We start from the raw sequence: 20,361 nt of genomic DNA, 5'->3' as shown, positions 1-20,361 counted from the left end.
GTGCCATCGTTGAGCATGAACATTATATCTGGATCTTGTTTGATGCGAGACGGTTATTCTTTTAAATCAGAGAATAATGGTTGTTCTATTTATATGAGTAATTTCTTTTATGGTCATGCACCCTTGCTGAGTGGTCTATTTTTATTGAATCTTGATCATGATGATACACATGTTCATAATATTGAAGCCAAGAGATGCAAAGTTGATAATGATAGTCCAACTTATTTGTGGCACTGCCATTTAGGTCATATCTGTGTAAAGCGCCTGAAGAAACTCCATGGTGATGGGCTTTTGGAATCACTTGATTTTGAATCACTTGGTGCTTGTGAACCGTGCCTCATGGGCAAGATGACTAAAAATCTGTTCTCCAGAACAATGGAATGAGCTACTGACTTATTGGAAATAATACATACTAATGTATGCGGTCCAATGAGTTTTGAGGCTCGTGGCGGGTATCATTATTTTCTTATCTTCGCAGATGATTTTAGCAGATATGGTTATATCTACTTAATGAAGCATAAGTTTGAAACATTTCAAAAGTTCAAAGTATTTCCGAGTGAAGTGGAAAATCATCGTAATAAGAAAATAAAGTTTCTACGATCTGATCGTGGAGGAGAATATTTGAGTTACGAGTTTGGTCTTCATCTGAAATAATGTGGAATAGTTTCGTAACTCACACCACCTGGAACACCATAGTGAAATGGTGTGTCCGAACATCATAACTGTACTTTATTGGATATGGTGCGGTCTATGATGTCTCTTGGGATTTACCGCTATCGTTTTGGGGTTATGCTTTAGAGACGGCTGCATTCACTTTAAATAGGGAACCATCAAAATCCGTTGAGAGGACGCCTTATGAACTGTGGTTTGGCAAGAAACCAATGTTGTCGTTTCTTAAAGTTCGGGGCTGCGATGCTTATGTGAAAAAGCTTCAACCTGATAAGCTCGAACCCAAATCAGAGAAGTACATATTCATAGGATACCCAAAGGAAACTGTTTGGTACACCTTCTATCACAGATCCGAAGGCAAGATGTTCGTTGCAAAGAATGGATCCTTTCTAGAGAAGAAGTTTCTCTTGAAAGAAGTGAGTGGGAGGAAAGTAGAACCTGATGAGGTAATTATACCTTCTCCCAAATTGGAAAGTAGTTCATCACAGAAGTCAGTTCCAGTGATTCCTACACCAATTAGTGAGGAAGCTAATGATGATGATCAGGAAACTTCAGATCAAGTTACTACAGAACCTCGTAGGTCTCCCAGAGTACGACCCACATCAGAGTGGTACGGTAATCCTGTTCTGGAAGTCAAGTTACCAGACCATGATGAACCTACGAACTATGAGGAAGCGATGATGAGCCCAAATTCCACGAAATGGCTTGAAGCCATGAAATCTGAGATGGGATCCATGTATGAGAACAAAGTGTGGACTTTGGTGGGGGCAAGCCATAGAAAATAAATGGATCTTCAAGAAGAAGATAGACGCTGACGGTAATGTTACTATCTACAAAGCTCAACTTGTTGCGACAGGTTTTCGACAATTTCAAGGAGTTTACTATGATGAGACTTTCTCACCTGTAGTGATGCTTAAGTCTGTCCGAATCATGTTAGCAATTGCTGCATTTTATGATTATGAAATTTGGAAGATGGATGTCAAAACTGCATTCCTGAATGGATTTCTGGAAGAAGAGTTGTATATGATGCAACCAGAAGGTTTTGTCAATCCAAAGGGTGCTAACAAAGTGTGCAAGCTCCAGCGATCCATTTATGGACTGGTGCAAGCCTCTCGGAGTTGGAATAAACGCTTTGATAGTGTTATCAAAGCATATGGTTTTATACAGACTTTTGGAGAAGCCTTTATTTACAAGAAAAATGAGTGGGAGCTCTGTAGCATTTCTAATATTATATGTGGATGACATATTGTTGCTTGGAAATGATATAGAATTTCTGGATAGTATAAAAGGAGACTTGAATAAGAGTTTTTCAATGAAAGACCTCGGTGAAGCTGCTTACATATTGGGCATCAAGATCTATAGAGATAGATCAAGACGCTTAATTGGACTCAAAATGGATCAGTCAAAGAAAGGGTTCTTGCTTGTGTTACAAGGTGTGAAGTTGAGTCAGACTCAATGCCCGACCACTGTAGAAGATAGAGAGAAAATGAAAGTCATTCCCTATGCTTCAACCATAGGTTCTATCATGTATGCAATTCTGTGTACCAGACCTGATGTGAGCCTTGCTATAAGTATAGCAGGGAGGTACCAAAGTAATCTCGGAATGGAGCACTGGACAGCGGTCAAGAACATCCTGAAATACCTGAAAAGGACTAAGGATATGTTTCTCGTTTATGGAGGTGACAAAGAGCTTGTCGTAAATGGTTACATCGATGCAAGCTTTGAAACTGATCTAGATGACTCTAAGTCGCAATCCGGATACATATTTTCATTTGATGATAGAGCTGTCAGTTGGTGCAGTTCCAAGCGAAGCTTCGTGGCGGGATACATGTGAAGTGCAGTACATAGCGGCTTCGGAAGCAGCAAATGAAGGAGTCTGGATGAAGGAGTTCATATCCGATCTAGGTGTCATACCTAGTGCATCGGGTCCAATGAAAATCTTTTGTGACAATACTGGTGCAATTGCCTTGGCGAAGGAATCCAGATTTCACAAGAGAACCAAGCACATCAAGAGACAGTTCAATTCCATCTGTCATCAAGTGTCGGAGAGGGACACCGAGATTTGCAAGATACATACGGATCTGAATGTTGTAGACCCGTTGACTAAGCCTCTTCCACGAGCAAAACATGATCATCACCAAAACTCCATGGGTGTTAGAATCATTACTTTGTAATCTAGATTATTGACCCCAGTGCAAGTGGGAGACAGAAGGAAATATGCCCTAGAGGAAAATAAAGTTATTATTTATTTCCTTATTTCATGTTAAATGTTTATTATTCATGCTAGAATTGTATTAGCGAGAAACTTAGTACATGTGTGAATACATAGACAAAACATAGTGTCCCTAGTATGCCTCTACTTGACTAGCTCGTTAATTAATGATGGTTAAGTTTCATAACCATACACATGTGTTGTCATTTGATGAACGAGATCACATCATTTGGAGAATGATGTGGTGGACATGCCTCATCCGTTAGCTTAGCATTATGATCGTTATAGTTTCATTGCTATTGCTTTCTTCATGACTTATACATGTTCCTCAGACTATGAGATTATGCAACTCCCGAATACCGGAGGAACGCCTTGTGTGCTATCAAAGGTCACAACATAACTGGGTGATTATAAAGATGCTCTAAAGGTGTCTCCAAAGGTGTTTGTTGGGTTGGCATAGATCGAGATTAGGAATTGTCACTCTGTGTTTCAGAGAGGTATCTCTGGGCTCTCTTGGTAATGCTCATCACTATAAGCCTTTCAAGCAATGTGACTAATGAGTTAGTTGCATGATGAAGTATTACGGAACGAGTAAAGAGACTTGCCGGTAACGAGATTGAACTAGGTATGATGATACCAACGATCGAATCTCGGGCAAGTAACATACCGATGACGAAGGGAACAACAAATGCTGTTATGCGGTTTGACCGATAAAGATCTTCGTAGAATATGTAGGAGCCAATATGAGCATCCAGGTTCCGCTATTGGTTATTGACCAGAGATGTGTCTCGGTCATGTCTACATAGTTCTCGAACCCGTAGGGTCCGCACGCTTAACATTCAATGATGATTTGTATTATGAGTTATGTGTTTTGATGACAGAAGTTTGTTCGGAGTCCCAGATGAGATCACGGACGTAACGAGGAGTCTCGAAATGGTCAAGACATAAAGATTAATATATTGGACTATGTTATTCAGACAACGGAAGAGTTCCGAGTGGTTTCGGGTAAAAACGGGGTGCCGGAGGGGAACAAATGGGCCCTCATGGGCCTTACACTACAGAAAAATAAACTTCCGTGATGATACGTGTTTGTCACAGTAGGTCGTGTTTTTTGTCATGCATGTACATCCATGTCGATTTTATGACAAAATCAAGATAGTTATACTTGTGCTGTCATAGAAGTGTTCCATGACATTACCAAAATTATCATCACGGAAGTGTCCACTTCCATGACGATAAATCGCGCGTCACAGAAGTGCTTTCGTCAAGGATGACCGACACGTGGCATCCACCGTAACGGAACACTGTTAAGCTATTGGGTCCGGTTTTGGATCCGATAACCCACTAACAGCCCCGACCAATGGGGATTTTCCACGTGTAAAACAAGCATTGGCTGGACGAAACACGTGTCAGCTCACCTTGGGACAGATGTCATCCAGACCGAAGGCGCCTATGATACGTCGACACGTGGCATGGCCCAACAGATGCCCATTCCTGTGAAAAGGCCGGCCTGTTTGACTTGGTCAAAAGGTGGCAAGCCGACCCAGAGAAAGCCTGTTAACGGCCTATTTGCATATAGCCCATTTACAACCTGCTAACCCAGGGCCCGTTACGACCTATACGAATTAGGCCCAGTAGCGTCATTTGGGCCGTCCAATATGACTCCAGCCCATTTTAAGTTCCGGCCCATGTATGGCCCATGACGTCTTTCGGCACATATGAGGCCTGAGGGAGTCCTGGATTAGGGGGTGTCCGGATGGCCGGACTATGACCTTCGGCCAAACTCCTGGACTACAAAGATACAAGATTGAAGACTCCGCCCCGTGTCCGGATGGGACTTTCCTTGGCGTGGAAGGCAAGCTTGGCGATATGATATGAATATCTCCTCCCATTGTAACCGACTCTGTGTAACCCTAGCCCTCTCCGGTGTCTATATAAACCGGAGAGTTTTAGTCCGTAGGACGAACGACAATCATACCATAGGCTAGATTCTAGGGTTTAGCCACTCCGATCTCGTGGTAGATCTACTCTTGTACTACCCATATCATCAATATTAATCAAGCAGGAGTAGGGTTTTACCTCCATCGAGAGGGCCCGAACCTGGGTAAAAACATCGTGTCCCTTGTCTCCTGTTACCATTCGCCTAGACGCACAGTTCGGGACCCCCTACCCGAGATCCGCCGGTTTTGACACCGACATTGGTGCTTTCATTGAGATATCCGCTGTGTCGTCACCATCAGCAAGGATGCCGCACCCCGTATTTAAAGACAGCGTCGTTGCTAAAGGAGCTTTGGCTGTCGGCCAAACTCTCCGGCTAGGCAGCTTTTTGATGATCGCCATTCCGGCCGCCACACCAACGATGACCTCTCGGGCCATCGAAAGCAATCTTCGCATCAGCTCGGAGCTCGTCGAGCAGTTAGATCCGATGGAGCTCTTCTCCCTGAACGAACTCTTGGATTGCATCGCGGCCCTGGGAGTCGCTACTGATTATGACCAGATTGGGCTTAAACCTGATGAGAGAGAGATTGACTCTCCCCAGATTACCCACCACGTCAAAGTGGTGGAAGAACAATGCGGCGAATCTTCGCCCGCCCTAAGGACCAGATGCGTCCGGATTCCCGACCCCTCCAAGCCGGAAACCCGTGGAGGGAAGGATGTCGCCCAAACCCTTAACTTAAAGTCAGGCAGCAGGCCCGATTCATTGAATAATATCCGAGAGAGCAAGCTTCCGAATTCGGAAACTGCTCGGCCCCTGAATCTTACATCGGGCAGGGTTCCGGATTTATTTCCACCCGCCCACCCAACTATACGAGATTTATCCCTAATACGGCAAGAGTCCGGAGAAGCAGTACACCACTACTGGGCCAGATTCCTCCTGGTTATGAACAGGATAAAGGACTGCCATGAGAAAGAAGCAATTTTACTCTTCCTTAACAACTGCACGGACATCGGAATCCTCAACGCCATAAGTCGCCGCGAAATTACACGATTCGCCAACTTGACATCCATAGTACAAAAGTATTGTGCGATTGAAAGCGTTCGGAAAACCGAAGATAAATTCTAGGACAATCCGGCCCCGAATATAACACGATTCCGAAACAAAAGGGCGCATTATCGCCATGCATCCGAGCCAAATATCAAAAAACAAAAGCCCTCTACAGGGTACGGGACCATATTGGAAGGATGGCTCAATGGACCCTGTAGAATTCATAATTCAGGGAAAGCCACACCAACGCACAGCCTCAGAGCATGCTGGATACTACAGCAGGTAGCCAGAAGCGGCGAGGAGCTTTTAACTCCAGCACCCGAAGAATACCTCCCCAGTACGGTATTGATAGTCTTCGAGACATTCACATCAAACAATGCAAGGAATCGAACACTCCGCAACCTCGCCGAAGTCTACCAAGTAGCAACAATAAACCCATGGAGTGACACGGCTATCACCTTTAATGCCAGTGACGAACCTAAATTCTGGAGAGCCCGAGCACCAGCCGCATTGGTCCTCAGTCCGATAGTGGACGGCTTCCGACTTACAAAGGTACTCATGGACGGCGGCAACGAACTCAACCTCATCTACAAGGAAACCCTGCGAAAAATGGAAATTGACTGGAGCCGCATTGAGCGAAGCAACACAACTTTTAGGGGAATAATCCCAAGCCGGGAAGCGTGCTGTTCAGGAAAACTCACACTAGACGTGGTGTTCGGCATGCCGGACAATTACAGATCCGAGGAGGTCACGTTTCAAGTGGCCCCGTTCAGCAGCGGCTACCACGCTCTACTAGGGTGAGAAGCATTTACAATTTTCCAAGCCATACCCCATTACGGGTACATGAAGCTCAAAATGCCCGGGCCCAACGGAATCATCACTCTCGCAAGTGATTCGGACATAGCGCTCCGCGCTGAAAACAAGACAGCCGCACTGGCCCTGGAGGCAATATCTGAGGCCCTAGCGGCCGAGGAATTAACAGCGTTGCGCTCCACGGTGGACAGGGACGACGTGATACTAGACAAGAGATCCAAGTCCACCTCTTTTAAACCAGCGGACGAAATAGTCAAATTCCAAGTCCATCCAACGGACCCTACAAAAACAGCCTCCATCGGGTCACAATTAAAACCCGATGTAGGCGCCGCACTCAGAGACTTTCTGGGAGAAAATTGGGACATTTTCTCCTGGCACCCCTCGGATATGCCAGGAATCCCATGCAGGCTGGCCGAACACATCCTGAACATCATAAAAGGGTTTAAACCCGTCAAGCAGACCCTACGGCGCTTTTCCGAACCTAAGAGACAAGCCATGGGAGAGGAGCTAGCAAAACTGCTCGAAGCCGGGTTCATCAGAGACATAAAACATCCAGACTGGCTAGCAAACCTGGTGATGGTACCAAAGAAGGACAAATCCTGGCGCCTATGTGTCGATTTCAAAGACCTAAACAAGGCCTGTCCAAAGGACCCTTTCCCACTCCCCCGAATTGATCAAATCATCGACGCCACCGCAGGACACGACTCATTGTGTTTCCTCGATGCATACTCTCGCTACCACCAAATCAAGATGGCAGAGTCAGACCAGGCCGCAACGGCATTCATCACCCCATACGGCCCATTCTGCTTCAACACGATGCCCTTCGGGCTCAAAAACACCGGCGCAACATATCAGCACATGATTCAGACATGTCTGGCCAACCAGATCAGCAAAACGGTCGAAGCATGCGTAGATGACGTGGTCGTCAAAACCAAACACGTTGATACTCTAGTAGACGACTTGAGGCTCACGTTCGACAATCTCCGAATATATGACATTAAGCACAACCCGGAAAAATGCGTTTTCGGCGTACCAGCCGGAAAGCTCCTGGGCTTCATCGTATCCGGTAGAGGAATCGAAGCAAACCCAGCCAAGATCCGAGCTCTGTCACAATTAGATACCCCAAAGGACCTCAAACAAATACAAAAACTGACAGGATGCGTGGCGGCTCTAAGCCGCTTTATCTCCCGCTTAGGAGAAAAGGCATTACCCCTCTATCGCCTCCTACGGTGCACCGACCACTTCGAGTGGACGGAGGCCGCCACGGCCAGACTCGAAGAAATAAAAGCCATATTGGCAACAAATCCAGTCCTGGCCGCGCCCAACAGGGGCGAACCAATGCTATTATACATCGCGACAACCCATCAAGTGGCAAGCGCGGTGCCCGTCGTCGAACGAGAGGCGGACGGACACAAGTTCCCCCTCCAAAAACCAGTGTACTATGTGTCCACTGTGCTAACTCCATGCAAGTCATGGTACCCGCATTATCAAAAGATAGCAAAGGCGGTGTTCATGGCATCCCGGAAGCTGCGACACTACTTTCAAGAGTGCTCCATAACAGTGGCATTCGAAGTACCCCTTAATGACATTATAAACAACCGCGACGCAACGGGCCGGATTGCCAAATGGGCCATCGAGTTCCTCCCGTTCGATTCAAAGATGTATCTCCAAAGAAGAAGGACGAGACCTTTTGGCTGAAATCCATGCCGGACTCGGCGGGTACCACGCCGCAGCCCGGGCCATTGTAAGCAAGGCCTTCCGTACCGGACTTTATTGGCCAACGGCCCGGGAAGACGCTCAGGACTTAGTGCAACGATGTGTTGGTTGCCAGTTATTCGCCAACCAAAGCCACATGCCGCCTACCGCCCTACAAACTATACCCATTACCTGGCCTTTCGCGGTTTGGGGGCTTGACATGGTCGGACCCCTTAAAGGAGGAACCCACAAGCAAAAATACCTACTGGTCATCGTGGACAAATTCACCAAATGGATAGAAGCCAAGCCTGTAAAGACGGCCGAATCCGGACCAGTGATAGACTTCCTTTCCGGGGTTGTACACCGTTACGGTGTCCCCCACAGCATCATATCCGACAACGGCACAAACTTCACGGCTGATGAAGTCAAACTTTGGTGCAAAAACATGGGCATCAAGCTCGACTACGCTTCAGTCTATCACCCTCAAACTAACGGTCAAGTCGAATGGGCCAACGGTCTCATTATGAGCGACATCAAACCCAGACTAGTGCGATCCCTCAAGGAATCTGACACGCACTGGGTAGAGGAGCTTGACTCCGTACTCTGGGGGCTGCGGACCACGCCGAATCGCACTACCGGATTCACACCATTTTTATGGTATACGGCGCAGAGGCGGTACTGCCATGTGACATAATCCATGACTCACCTCGAGTGCGCATGTACGAAGAAAGAGAAGCTGAGCTCGATCGGCAGGACAGCTTGGACGCATTAGAAGAGGAGCGCGACGTGGCAAAGGCTCGTTTCGCATTCTATCAACAGCAGGCTCGAAGATATCACAGCAGAGAAGTACGGGCCAAAACATATAACGTTGGCGAACTAGTTCTATGCCTACCGGACAAGAAAAAGGATAAATTAAAGCCCAAATGGGAGGCCCCCTTCATCATCGACCAAGTACTGACCGGCGGAGCGTACCGTCTGCGAGGCGCATCGGACAACCAACTCGAGCCGACCCCATGGAATGCAGCACGCCTATGAAGGTTCTACGCCTAGCACCGGACTCCGTGTTCGTCTCCTTCCCTTGTCCCTTTGTTTATTTTTTGTTTTTATTTTTGGCAGTCCGGGATTTTGTTCCTTCTCCCTCCCCCTTTTTCTCACAAGCCCTTAGGGGCTCGCATGTGCAATATTCGCACGCACCCGACGCGCTACCTGCGCTCGCAATACCTGGGGGCTTCTCTACCAAGAAGTTTATATAAAATGGGCCTCATGCCCAAAACATGTGTAATGCTTCCGCATGAACCTTTTATACACCATTATATGCATCGATATGACTTAAGTTTTGGCCAAGCTGGGTTGCCTGGCTCCTGTGCTTACCCCTATGTTCCCGTTCGTTCGGCTAGGTGGTAAAGGGAGCACCTCTGCGATTGTTACTGCCGGGTCAGCCGGATGTGTACCTCAGACTGGGTGAAGCCGAAAGCTAGCGTTCTTACGGGAATATTCGATCGGTGAGCTAAAAGATGATCTTTCGTATTTACTTTTTTGCCCCCAGATGCTTTTCTGCTCTTTTTGGCAGTTCGGACATGCACTTTAGGGCATGCCTCCCAGGTAAAGGAACCCCTAACGGAACTATTCTCTCTCAAAGATGTTTCTTACTAACCATGTAATATAACATAACTAGTTGGGCACTTGTCTGCTAAAGCACTTATGACCCCTACGCCTTGTCTCCATGCATGCCCCGGTTCTTACATAACCAAGAGGGTATTCGGACACACTCCGGACTATAGGGTCCAGAGGTCGAAGCAAAAAGGTCCGCAATGACAAACGATCTACAATCCGGCTAGAGGACATTTTTATGTCATTTTTACATAGTCAATCCGACTCGGCATATTCTTCTTCAATGCCATCTAAGAGGCGGTCTAATTTACAGTCCTGTTGGGAATACTTTGCAGCCAGCTCCACCTGGCCATATGCCAAGCTGACCAGGATCTCCTTTCCGTCCGGACCTATAGGGCCGACCTCGGCCATGTGGTTTGGGTCAGCCTTCTTGTACCGAGTCTTCACCATGGCCCAGGCCTCCCTGGCACCTTGACGGAAAGCCGATATCTTCCATAACCAGAAGCGCTGCCGCACTCCCTCCAGCTTCTTGGCAAGCTCCTCAAGGCCTTTGGGCACGGAGAGGGATGGCCACATAGCCTGGATGACGCCTCGCATTGCCTGCCGAACTCGCTCGTGTAGTTGCAACAGCTCGGGAAGAAGGTCTCCCGATGAACCGGGCATTTCCTCCGCCGGACGACCCGTCAGCAGACCTACAGACATAGCTATATCAATCAACTTCCTCGCCGAATTCTTTTTTCGAAGATTCGCTCAAGCACTTACTAAAAGTGCCGCGTCGAAGTCGCCAATTCTCCTTCACGGCAGAAGACAGGTGAATGCGAACGTCTTTCAGTTCCTCGCCTAGCTGGGTATTGGCGTCTTGAAGCTTGTTCTTCTCTTGCCTCACCCTCGTCAGCATGTTCTCGCCAGCCTTTAGTTGGCGTAGGAGTTGTTGCTGGTCCGGATTTACTCCGGCCTCATCTGCATTATTATAGTCAGGGTTGCACGCCTGCCGCATTTCAAAACGGAGGTACCTTTCGAAGCACATATTACCTGCGGGCGTCCCCTTGACATTCTTTGAAGTGGCCAATGCGGCCTCGAGCTAAGCCTTGCACTCTTCGAGCTCCTGGGACAATTGCGTGTTCTTCTTTGTAAGACACTGCATAGCACATGATCCTTCAAACAGTTATCTTCACTGTTTCAAGTCTCGGGGGCTACTGACATATATAACCTTCAATTCTACTCACCTGTATGTCTTTCACATACTGCTCCGTGGCTCTGGCTAGACCATTTTGAGCAGCACGGAGATACGCATCTCCTGTATTAAAGGCGTCCAACGCCTCTGGGGAGGAACACGCGTCACGGAGAATAGTCCGGCGACGCCTGTGGTTTAGGGCACTCTCCACCTCTGAATTGGTGGCAGATAGCCCGTCGGCGCCCTCTGTTGGAGGAGCGCCCGAGGTGCGTCCCGTGTCCGCCTCCGCTTCCGGACCCGGCCTCGAACCTTGGCCGGCAGACATAGTCCGGCGGGCTCTCTTCTTTCTAAGAAAATCATGAGCATTAGTAAGACTCAATGGCATAAACCCTAGGCGTTAAATCCGCACACCATACCGTTGCACCGGAATCTCGATCTGGTCCACACTTCTTTATGGCCCGCCTGGTTTCAGCGGCCCTTGTTGGCTGCCCACCGTGGGCTCGGCCTTCCGCCTCAAGGATTTACCCTGCGAAGCGCTGTTAGTGCACGGCATGCAAGATAAAGCATGAGAATACTGGGACTTCGGTCTTAGTTACCTTGGGGGCTGGAAGTAGTCCGGGGTAGTCGGCCGTGATGGCCACTAAGGAGTTATCCTTGCTCAATTGATGAAATACTCCATCAACCAACTCCACGCATAAGTACGGATCTTCTTGGGAGTCCGGATCAAGGGATCGTTCCGGATCCTCGGGTTGTGGAGCAGGGCTGTTTATTTCCTTCACAGCCTGGCGCAGCTCCTGCGTTTAAACATTACTAGTCTAAGGACTCAACTACGGGAATTTCGAAAATGGATAGGCAAGTGAATGTGTCCGCCCAACTAGGAGGATTGTACATAGAGAATCCGCCTTCCGGGTTGACACGGAGGAATTCTTCCTCCTCCCCCTTGTACAAAGCGGATAAGATTATCGTTAAAGTGGCAGCCGTATCTGGCCCCTTGCGACCGCACCGGGTAGCATCATCCTCCCCATTGAAATCCCACATGGGGTGGCCTCTGTATTGAAGTGGTTGCACCCCTCGCGTGATGCATATGGCCATGACATTGATCATGGTCAGTCCGGAATGAGCCAACAACCTTATCCGGCTCATCAGGTACAGGACGTCCCTGTCAGCTTCCCTCTGAGGGTTCCATTGGCGCCAACTCAGGCGCTTCTTCAACGGGGCATTATTGAACTCGGGGTGGCCGATCCGTACAGGGTCCGACAGGGGGACGTCATCTATATAAAACTATTCCGAGGGCCAGTCTTCGGACACCCTCTTTGGGGTGCCGGATAGATAACCGGTCCCAGTGATGCGCCATAGTTCGGCTCCGCCCACTTGATAAATAGACCCCTCCTGAGAACGAGGCACAAGGCAAAACAATCTCTTCCACAGCGCAAAATGGGCCTCAACGCCCAAGAACAGCTCGTAGAGGGCCACGAAGCCCGCAATGTGCAGAATGGAGGCGGGCGTGAGGTTGTGTAGCTGGAGGCCGTAGAACTCTAGCAACCCTCGATGAAACGGATGAATTGGAAATCCGAGTCCTCTCATTAAATAAGGGACTAGGCATACCCGCTCTTCTTGAGAGGGATGGGGGATGCTCTCCGCCTGCTCTCCGCTGCTATAGGTAGCAATCCCGGCTCGAACTGGGACCATATATGCTGGGGGAGAAGCCCCTTGGACTGAAGCACTACTAGCTCGCTATGCGGGACGGAACACCGCCCCCAATCTCCGGGCCAAGCACTGGAGGGGCGAGAGGAGGAGCTACACCGACCGGCCATGGTGGAATGGATCTCTGTCGAAGGCACTCTGATGAAATCTCGTGGAGGGAAGATGGTGTGAATTGGATCTAAATCCCCGTCTCTTTTATGGGCGGTTCATTAACGCAACCAGGGGGGTAACTGAAAAGATCCCCTGGCTTTTCGCATTCGTTTGACACGTGGAAGATGGTCATTATGGGGCACAGAAGCAGAGGAGGGCAGCACACACTAGAAGCCGGACACTATTCGACGGATACAGAGAATTTGAAGGAGAACCCGCCTTGCAATGCCGAAGACAACTTGCGCGCCGGACTCGTCGTCATTGAAGCCTGGTTCGGGGGCTACTGAGGGAGTCCTGGATTAGGGGGTGTCCGGATGGCCGGACTATGACTTTCGGCCGAACTCCTGGACTACGAAGATACAAGATTGAAGACTCCGCCCCGTGTCAGGATGGGACTTTCCTTGGCGTGGAAGGCAAGCTTGGCGATACGATATGAAGATCTCCTCCGATTGTAACCGACTCTGTGTAACCCTAGCCCTCTCCAGTGTCTATATAAACCGGAGAGTTTTAGTCCGTAGGACGAATAACAATCATACCATAGGCTAGATTCTAGGGTTTAGCCACTCCGATCTCGTGGTAGATCTACTCTTGTACTACCCATATCATCAATATTAATCAAGCAGGAGTAGGGTTTTACCTCCATCGAGAGGGCCCGAACCTGGGTAAAAACATCGTGTCCCTTGTCTCCTGTTACCATCCGCCTAGACGCACAATTCGGGACCCCCTACCCGAGATCCGCTTGTTTTGACACCGACAAGGCCCTTTGTAACTCTTGGCCATTAACGGCCCGTGGTGAAACTGGCCCGTAATGAACAATGTACCACTTTATACCCATTAACGGCCCGTTAATCCATTGGACCGTTTGCAGCCCATGTTATCTTTTGGCCTTCTCAAGGCCCATTTATTCTTGGGCTCATTACCAGCATTCGGTTACTTACGGCCTGTTACTGCCATTTTTTGCTTGTGGGCCAAATTCAGCCCGTGGTTACAGTCAGCTTGTTTGTGGCCCGTTAATACGTTAAGCCGGTTTCATAGCGTCATCAAATACGGCCTATTAACGACGGCCTGTTATGGTCGGCCCATGAACGGACGATTCCAACTCAAGCCCGTTTACAACCATAATGCGGTCTATTATTGGCCCATGTTTGGCCAATCGGTCATACGGCCCGTATAAGGCCCATTGATGATACGGCCCGTAGAAGTCCCATTGTTTCTATGACCCGTAGAAGGCCCATTGTTTCTACGTCCTGTAGAAGGCCCATTGTTCCTACGGCCCGTAGGAGGCCCAGTGTCACTATAGTAAATATGTAGCCCATGGTTATTGTGGCCTAGTTTTAAAAAAATAGGTTATTGCGGCCAATAGCAAACCGCGGAAAAAGAACTACACTGACTACAAGCAAGCAAATAAACAAGACAACAAGGAAATGAATAAGCAACAAAATTATGCTAGGCTATCACGGCTATTACACATATTACATCCACTGGGTATCAAAGTTCGCCACCAGCACAAATAAACGCACCGGCAAAAGAATATACAGAACTGAGAGCACTTCAGAAGGCACTAGGCATGGCCAGCTCGGGCCCCCCAAACAGTCGAACAAGCTGACTAGAACTCAGTTGTGTCAATGATAGATGCATGACCCGTAGTTGTATGGCATGATGGTGCGCAAGGCAGTCCTCTGACATCTTCATTACATCTTTGACTTCAAGTCAGAGTTGAGTTGAAACGAGCCTTTCCGCTTTAAGTTGAGACTGAAGAAGTCGAACTGATTGAGGCAGCGACTGCACAGAGGTTGTCTCGCACCTGCTGGTGAGTAGCTTCAACTAATTGTCTTCATCAAGACAGGACCTTGGGGTCATCTCGCTGTCCTCAAAGATGGTTTGGCTCACTATCTTCCCTAAAATTCTGCCTCTCATAAGAGATACGACTCTGAAAGAGAAACAAGGAGACACATAACAGGTTTCACAATTATATAAGCAAATAAATGGATCTGTTCTGCATAAGGAACATGTTTTTACAACTACAATTTAAAACTGGTAGTTGTTGCAAACATCCAATCAGATGTAAACAGCAAAGCAAACAACAGTGGAGGAAATGATGCCTATCCAAATCTATACTAGAACAAATTTTGAAGGCTTGAGAAGGATGAACTTACATTACATGTTAACATGGGCTGGACAAAACCCTTCTCCATGTTGATGGAAGGATAATTCAATAAATTCCCCAAAGAAAATTCTTTATAAGCATTGCCATTATTCTACATTTTGCAAAGAGTAAATATAGATCAAATAATATTGGAATAAACAGAGGATAATGAAGCTCAGGTGCAGACTGATGATACATAATCAAATAACAATTAATTGAGTACACCATTACAAGGCAAAAGGGAGAGAGGTACTGACAAGAGCAATGCAGAGCCCAGTATTGTTGTGAGATCGTATGATCCTTTGAGCAAGGAGATTCATCTGAAATTAGTTTTCATACAAGATAGATGCATAAATTTAGGAGTTCAAATTTTGAATTGATATCATAGACAATACCTGACGCTGGGCTCTCAGCAGTTCTAGTAGGGGTTTCGCAACTGGAGTAGGGGTAAACTTTGGTACAGTTGGGCCTGTGTTTTCTGTGGCTGCTGATCTATCTGATTTAACAAGTATCACTACCTTTTCCAGATACCTAGTTTGTACTCCTTGAGGATCTGCACTCACCCTCTTCCTTTTGGACATCTATTACGGAAGAACAACATTTGACTGAAAAAACATAGTGTGAAGACACATGGAATAGGTACAGAAAATGGATAGGTATGGCATATACTCATATATGATGCTTAAACTAAGCAGATGGTGTAACAAAGTAGAAGTAATGCAAGAGGTCAGATGCAAAATATGTGTGACCAGTACAACCTTGCCAAGTTAGAGCAAGCACCTCGATGGGTGAATAAGATACGCCATCCTCCCCATGCCAAGTTTGTTAGCCAGTGGATTGTTCCGCAATATTCCTCTCGTGCGCTCATTCTCATATTTATTCTGATAATGTTCAATATCTGACATGCATGAAAACATAAAAACAAGTTACATTATCTTTGTAATGCAGAAGTGATTCTAATCCAATACTGCCTCCCTGCAAACCCCTTTGTGCTATCTCTGCAATTCTTTTAAGAGATGCCATGCATGTTGTAATTTGGTGTGTGCATTAATATAATGTGGCCTACTACTCAAAATATGAGAGCTCCAGAAGTGATGACACTTTGCAGATGACACCTTCAACATATAGTAAAGAAGAACAAGTCGACCTGACCTGACAGATTCAAAATATACTAAGGGAGAACAACTCGACCTGACCAGTCGACCGCACGAGAAGAGGATCAACTTAAAGAAGAACAGAAGAGCAAGCAGATTGAAGATATTACAAGTCTTTCAATACAATGTCAGTTGGCCACCCATGATGAACCAGAGCGCACCGAGAATTATTATTCTTTTCGGTCTCTCCATATGTGGCTCACATGCATTTCGAAACTAAAGTAGGAACATTTAGCTGACCAATTAAACATCTCTCAGTTTTACTAATATCAACATAATATCATATATGAACTTGTACAATAAGCTTGTTTAGCTTGATGGGTGGAGCAGTGCTATTACGACACGAACCACGTAGGCTGATCGTGGTCATCATAAAATAGGGAAACCATACGCATGATGAGTACAGTGTTGACCGTGGCAGTGGGACGGCAGATCTGAAGCTGCAAACCGCGCGAAGGGTAGTTAGCAACCGATGTTTGCTTTGAAATAACAACTAAGATTTGGTATGGACAAGAAAGTACAGTCAACAAGTGGCAAAGAAATGCAATTCTGCTGTCTCTCTATATGTTGCGACATGCATTTGGAAACTCAAGTGGGACCTTTAGCTAACCAATTAAATGTGTCTGTGAACTATATACCAGTATCATATCACAATCATATTTGAACAACTAAGCTTTCGAATTCTGAGTGTTGTGTTGTTTAGCTTGAAGGGTGGAGTAATGCTAGTATGACAGAAAGCACCTACGCAGATCATAGTAGAGTAGATAATAGGGGAAAACCCTAAGCATCAAGAGAAAAATCAGGTAAGTGGAACTAGCTGGACCAGTGGGTGGCGCACATGCTTTTCGAAATGAATATAGGAACATTAGGTGACCCATTAAATGTTCTCTATTTTAGTGATATGAGCATCATATCAGATTCGTATTTCAACACGTAAGCTTTGGGTTGAGGTCTTGAGGAGTCGTGCTAGCACGACACGAAGCACCTACGATGATGGTAGCGAATATAAAGGGGGGAAACCATAAGCTTTACGAGTATAGTGCCCGTGCCATGGTGGATCTGAAGGTGCAAACCGGATAAAGCTACTTCACAACCAATGTTTGCTTTCAACTAGACACTATGATTTGGTACGAACAAGAAAACTATAGTAAACAATTACGATCTATTTTCCAGGTGAGATCAATAACTTAAGCACATATGGAAGAGTACCACCTCTCTTGTGACACCGTGTAGGCCTCTGCTAATACGTTTAGGGTGTTGCGGGTGCGATGGCTGTCGGCGGTGGGGAAGAAGACTTTAGACGGCAGACGGCCGGGTCGGGGGATAAATCTTGTTGCCGTGGATGAGGCGGTCGTAGGAGCGGCAACGACAAGGTGGATGACGGGGCCGATGAAGCAAGAGGACGTGATGAAAGGATCTTGGTCTAGCATCGTGGATGAGAGACGTCCATCTCTTGAAGTGGACGACGGGGTCAGGGTAGCGGCTCCGTCAAGGTGGAAGATGGGGTGGCGGACGGAGGAGGCTGGCCATAGTGGGGAGGTGTCGTGGCGCCTATGGTGTATGAATGGAGATATGGAGGGGAGGGGGGATCTCAAACTTTGGGACGCGCTTCTCTAAAATGTGGGAAAGTTACGAACTTATCCGCCGTTTAAAATTACGGACATCGCGTCGGTTGGGGATAGGACGGTAATCTCACATCTCCCAAATATTTGTCGGTAACTATTTCGGGCGAGGAGAGGGTGTTTTGTCGCCCACGGTTGGCGCCCATGGTGTATGAACGGGGATGACAGGTAGGGAGGTTGTGTCACGTCTGAGGGAAGTTACACGTCTGCCCCTATTTAAAATATTAGCCTACATAATGTATGTAGGCTAAATGGAGGAAGTTACATGTTTGAGGGAAATTACATGTCTGAGGGAAGTTACACATCTGCCACGAGGAGAGTTTGTTTTGCTACCCACCGTGTATGAATGGGGACATGGAGGAAGAGACACATGTCTTTCGGACGAGTTTGAATCAAATGTGTTTTGCCGCCCATGTTTGGCCCCCACCGTGTCTCAATGGGCTCAGAGGCCGTCATGTCACGTCTGATTGAAGTTACTAGTCTACCCCTATCGACAGGAGTGTAAATCTGGACGATAAGGATGTCAAGTGTCAGGGGCAGACAGTAATTTCCATCTCGCAAACACTTGCTTCGGGCAACCCACAAATTATAGTGAGTGTTTAGCCGCTTCATTCAAAACTTGGGAGAATTAGGATTCACGTTTGCCCTGGGCCCTGGCAAACTAAATTCAAATCCAATTTGTATTTGATTACGAATATCCATAGATAATTCTACGTTTTTATTTATTTCTTCAAAACCACAACAAAGATTTATTCCACCTTTATATATGATTATGATTTAGAAATGTCGTGATCTTCGAATTCAGTAGGTTGGATACACTTTGAGTCATACAGTTATTTCATCCAATACAATATGCTCACACGAAAAATAGTTCACCTTATGTCAATCATACAAGTACTGAGGATTACCTCGCCTAAAAAATTCGGATCATTACAACACATGGATAACATAGGGGGTCTTGCAACATAATCCATTCAGAGACATGACATGACATGCAAGTACAATAATCTAATGACAATTTCAATTAGTATCTAAAGAAGAACCTGGATTACCCTGGGCTTCAGATAGCAGAAACACCATGACCTCCTCCGTCTTCAAATGCAACATTCTTACTTCATCCAATTCTTGGGTTGCTTCCCTAATGCGTGCCGCTAATTCCATAATTTCCAGCCTCAAGATAAAGATTACCTCATTCATGGCAGCCACACCATCTCTTTCTGCCTCTAGTAGAGCCTCAACCACTATAATATATGTGCTCAGACTGCTCTCCGGTGGTGTTGCCTCTGAACTGCTACCATCTAGTGACATGGATGGCTCACTGCTTCCACAAATTGATTCTGGGGTTGTACATTGTGTCCTAGTGTGAACGACCTCCTGAAAGGTTTCCGCTGGACATAATTAAGAGATAGTTAGCATATGATCTAGGCAGTAAGCTTACATGGTAAACGACATACGAATTATTGCCGAGCATGGCAGGCTATATTTAAATGGTTTGAAGCAGCATCAGCCGAAAAGAAACTAAAATGGTAAGATGAAACTAGGGATTTAAGTGGCAAATAAACGACACCCACCAGTCCCATCTAGTTAGTTTTTGCTAGCTCCCTAGTTCATTTTCCTCAAAAAAACAAAAACTCTTTTGAACTATCATACCACTAGTGGACTTTAATTGCGATTAAACGGGACCTAGTTGACATCCCTAGTTGAAAGGGAGTGTACCGCTGCTATATTTAAGTTTCCAAGGCATCTAAGCAGTTCAAATAATCTGAGAAAGCACTTAACAGTGTGGCCTCATATAAACTATAAAGACAGTCTTGTGATGAAGTTGAGAGGAAAAGTTAAGGACTCAAATGAACTAGGCGTGCATTTCTTTACGACAGTACAGCAGGCACTGCTGACATATTGGCTAACTCAGGTATAGCGTAACAACAAACAAGCATTCGAATCAAGCAATACAGCAAAGCAGACAACTAAACTATGTGTAATTTTATAGGATTACAGGTTGAGGGCACAAGCTAAGAAAGCAGCCCACTCGCATTACATTTCACATGTACTAAAACACATGGGCTTACCATATGTTGTTGTGAAGCCTCGCTGTTGTTGCAATGTTCTTTGAAGATATCGTCAGCATCCCATGGTTGCAAATCTAGTTGTTGTAGTTTATTCTGCACCCTCTATTTAGGTAAAATTAATTTTAATCGCATGCACTGGTCCGAGTTGATCATCAATGGTTCATCTAAACTAATGAAAGAAGGGTGTGTACATACACGACAATATATCTGCTTCCCTCTATTTATATGCTTGTTTGAGGTGCCAGCCCCAAAAGAACAAATATTTTGCTTGATGGGGTTGGCAGCACCAAAATTAATAGAAGCATCAAATTAGTCTTGCAACTTGGGAAGATCAAGAACACACAAACAAGTAATGA

The sequence above is a fragment of the Triticum dicoccoides genome, chromosome 4B (genome assembly GCF_002162155.2).
Source record: "Triticum dicoccoides isolate Atlit2015 ecotype Zavitan chromosome 4B, WEW_v2.0, whole genome shotgun sequence".
Lineage (NCBI taxonomy): Eukaryota > Viridiplantae > Streptophyta > Magnoliopsida > Poales > Poaceae > Triticum > Triticum dicoccoides.
The sequence above is the reverse complement of the archived record's forward strand: the minus strand, read 5'-3'. Positions refer to the sequence as shown.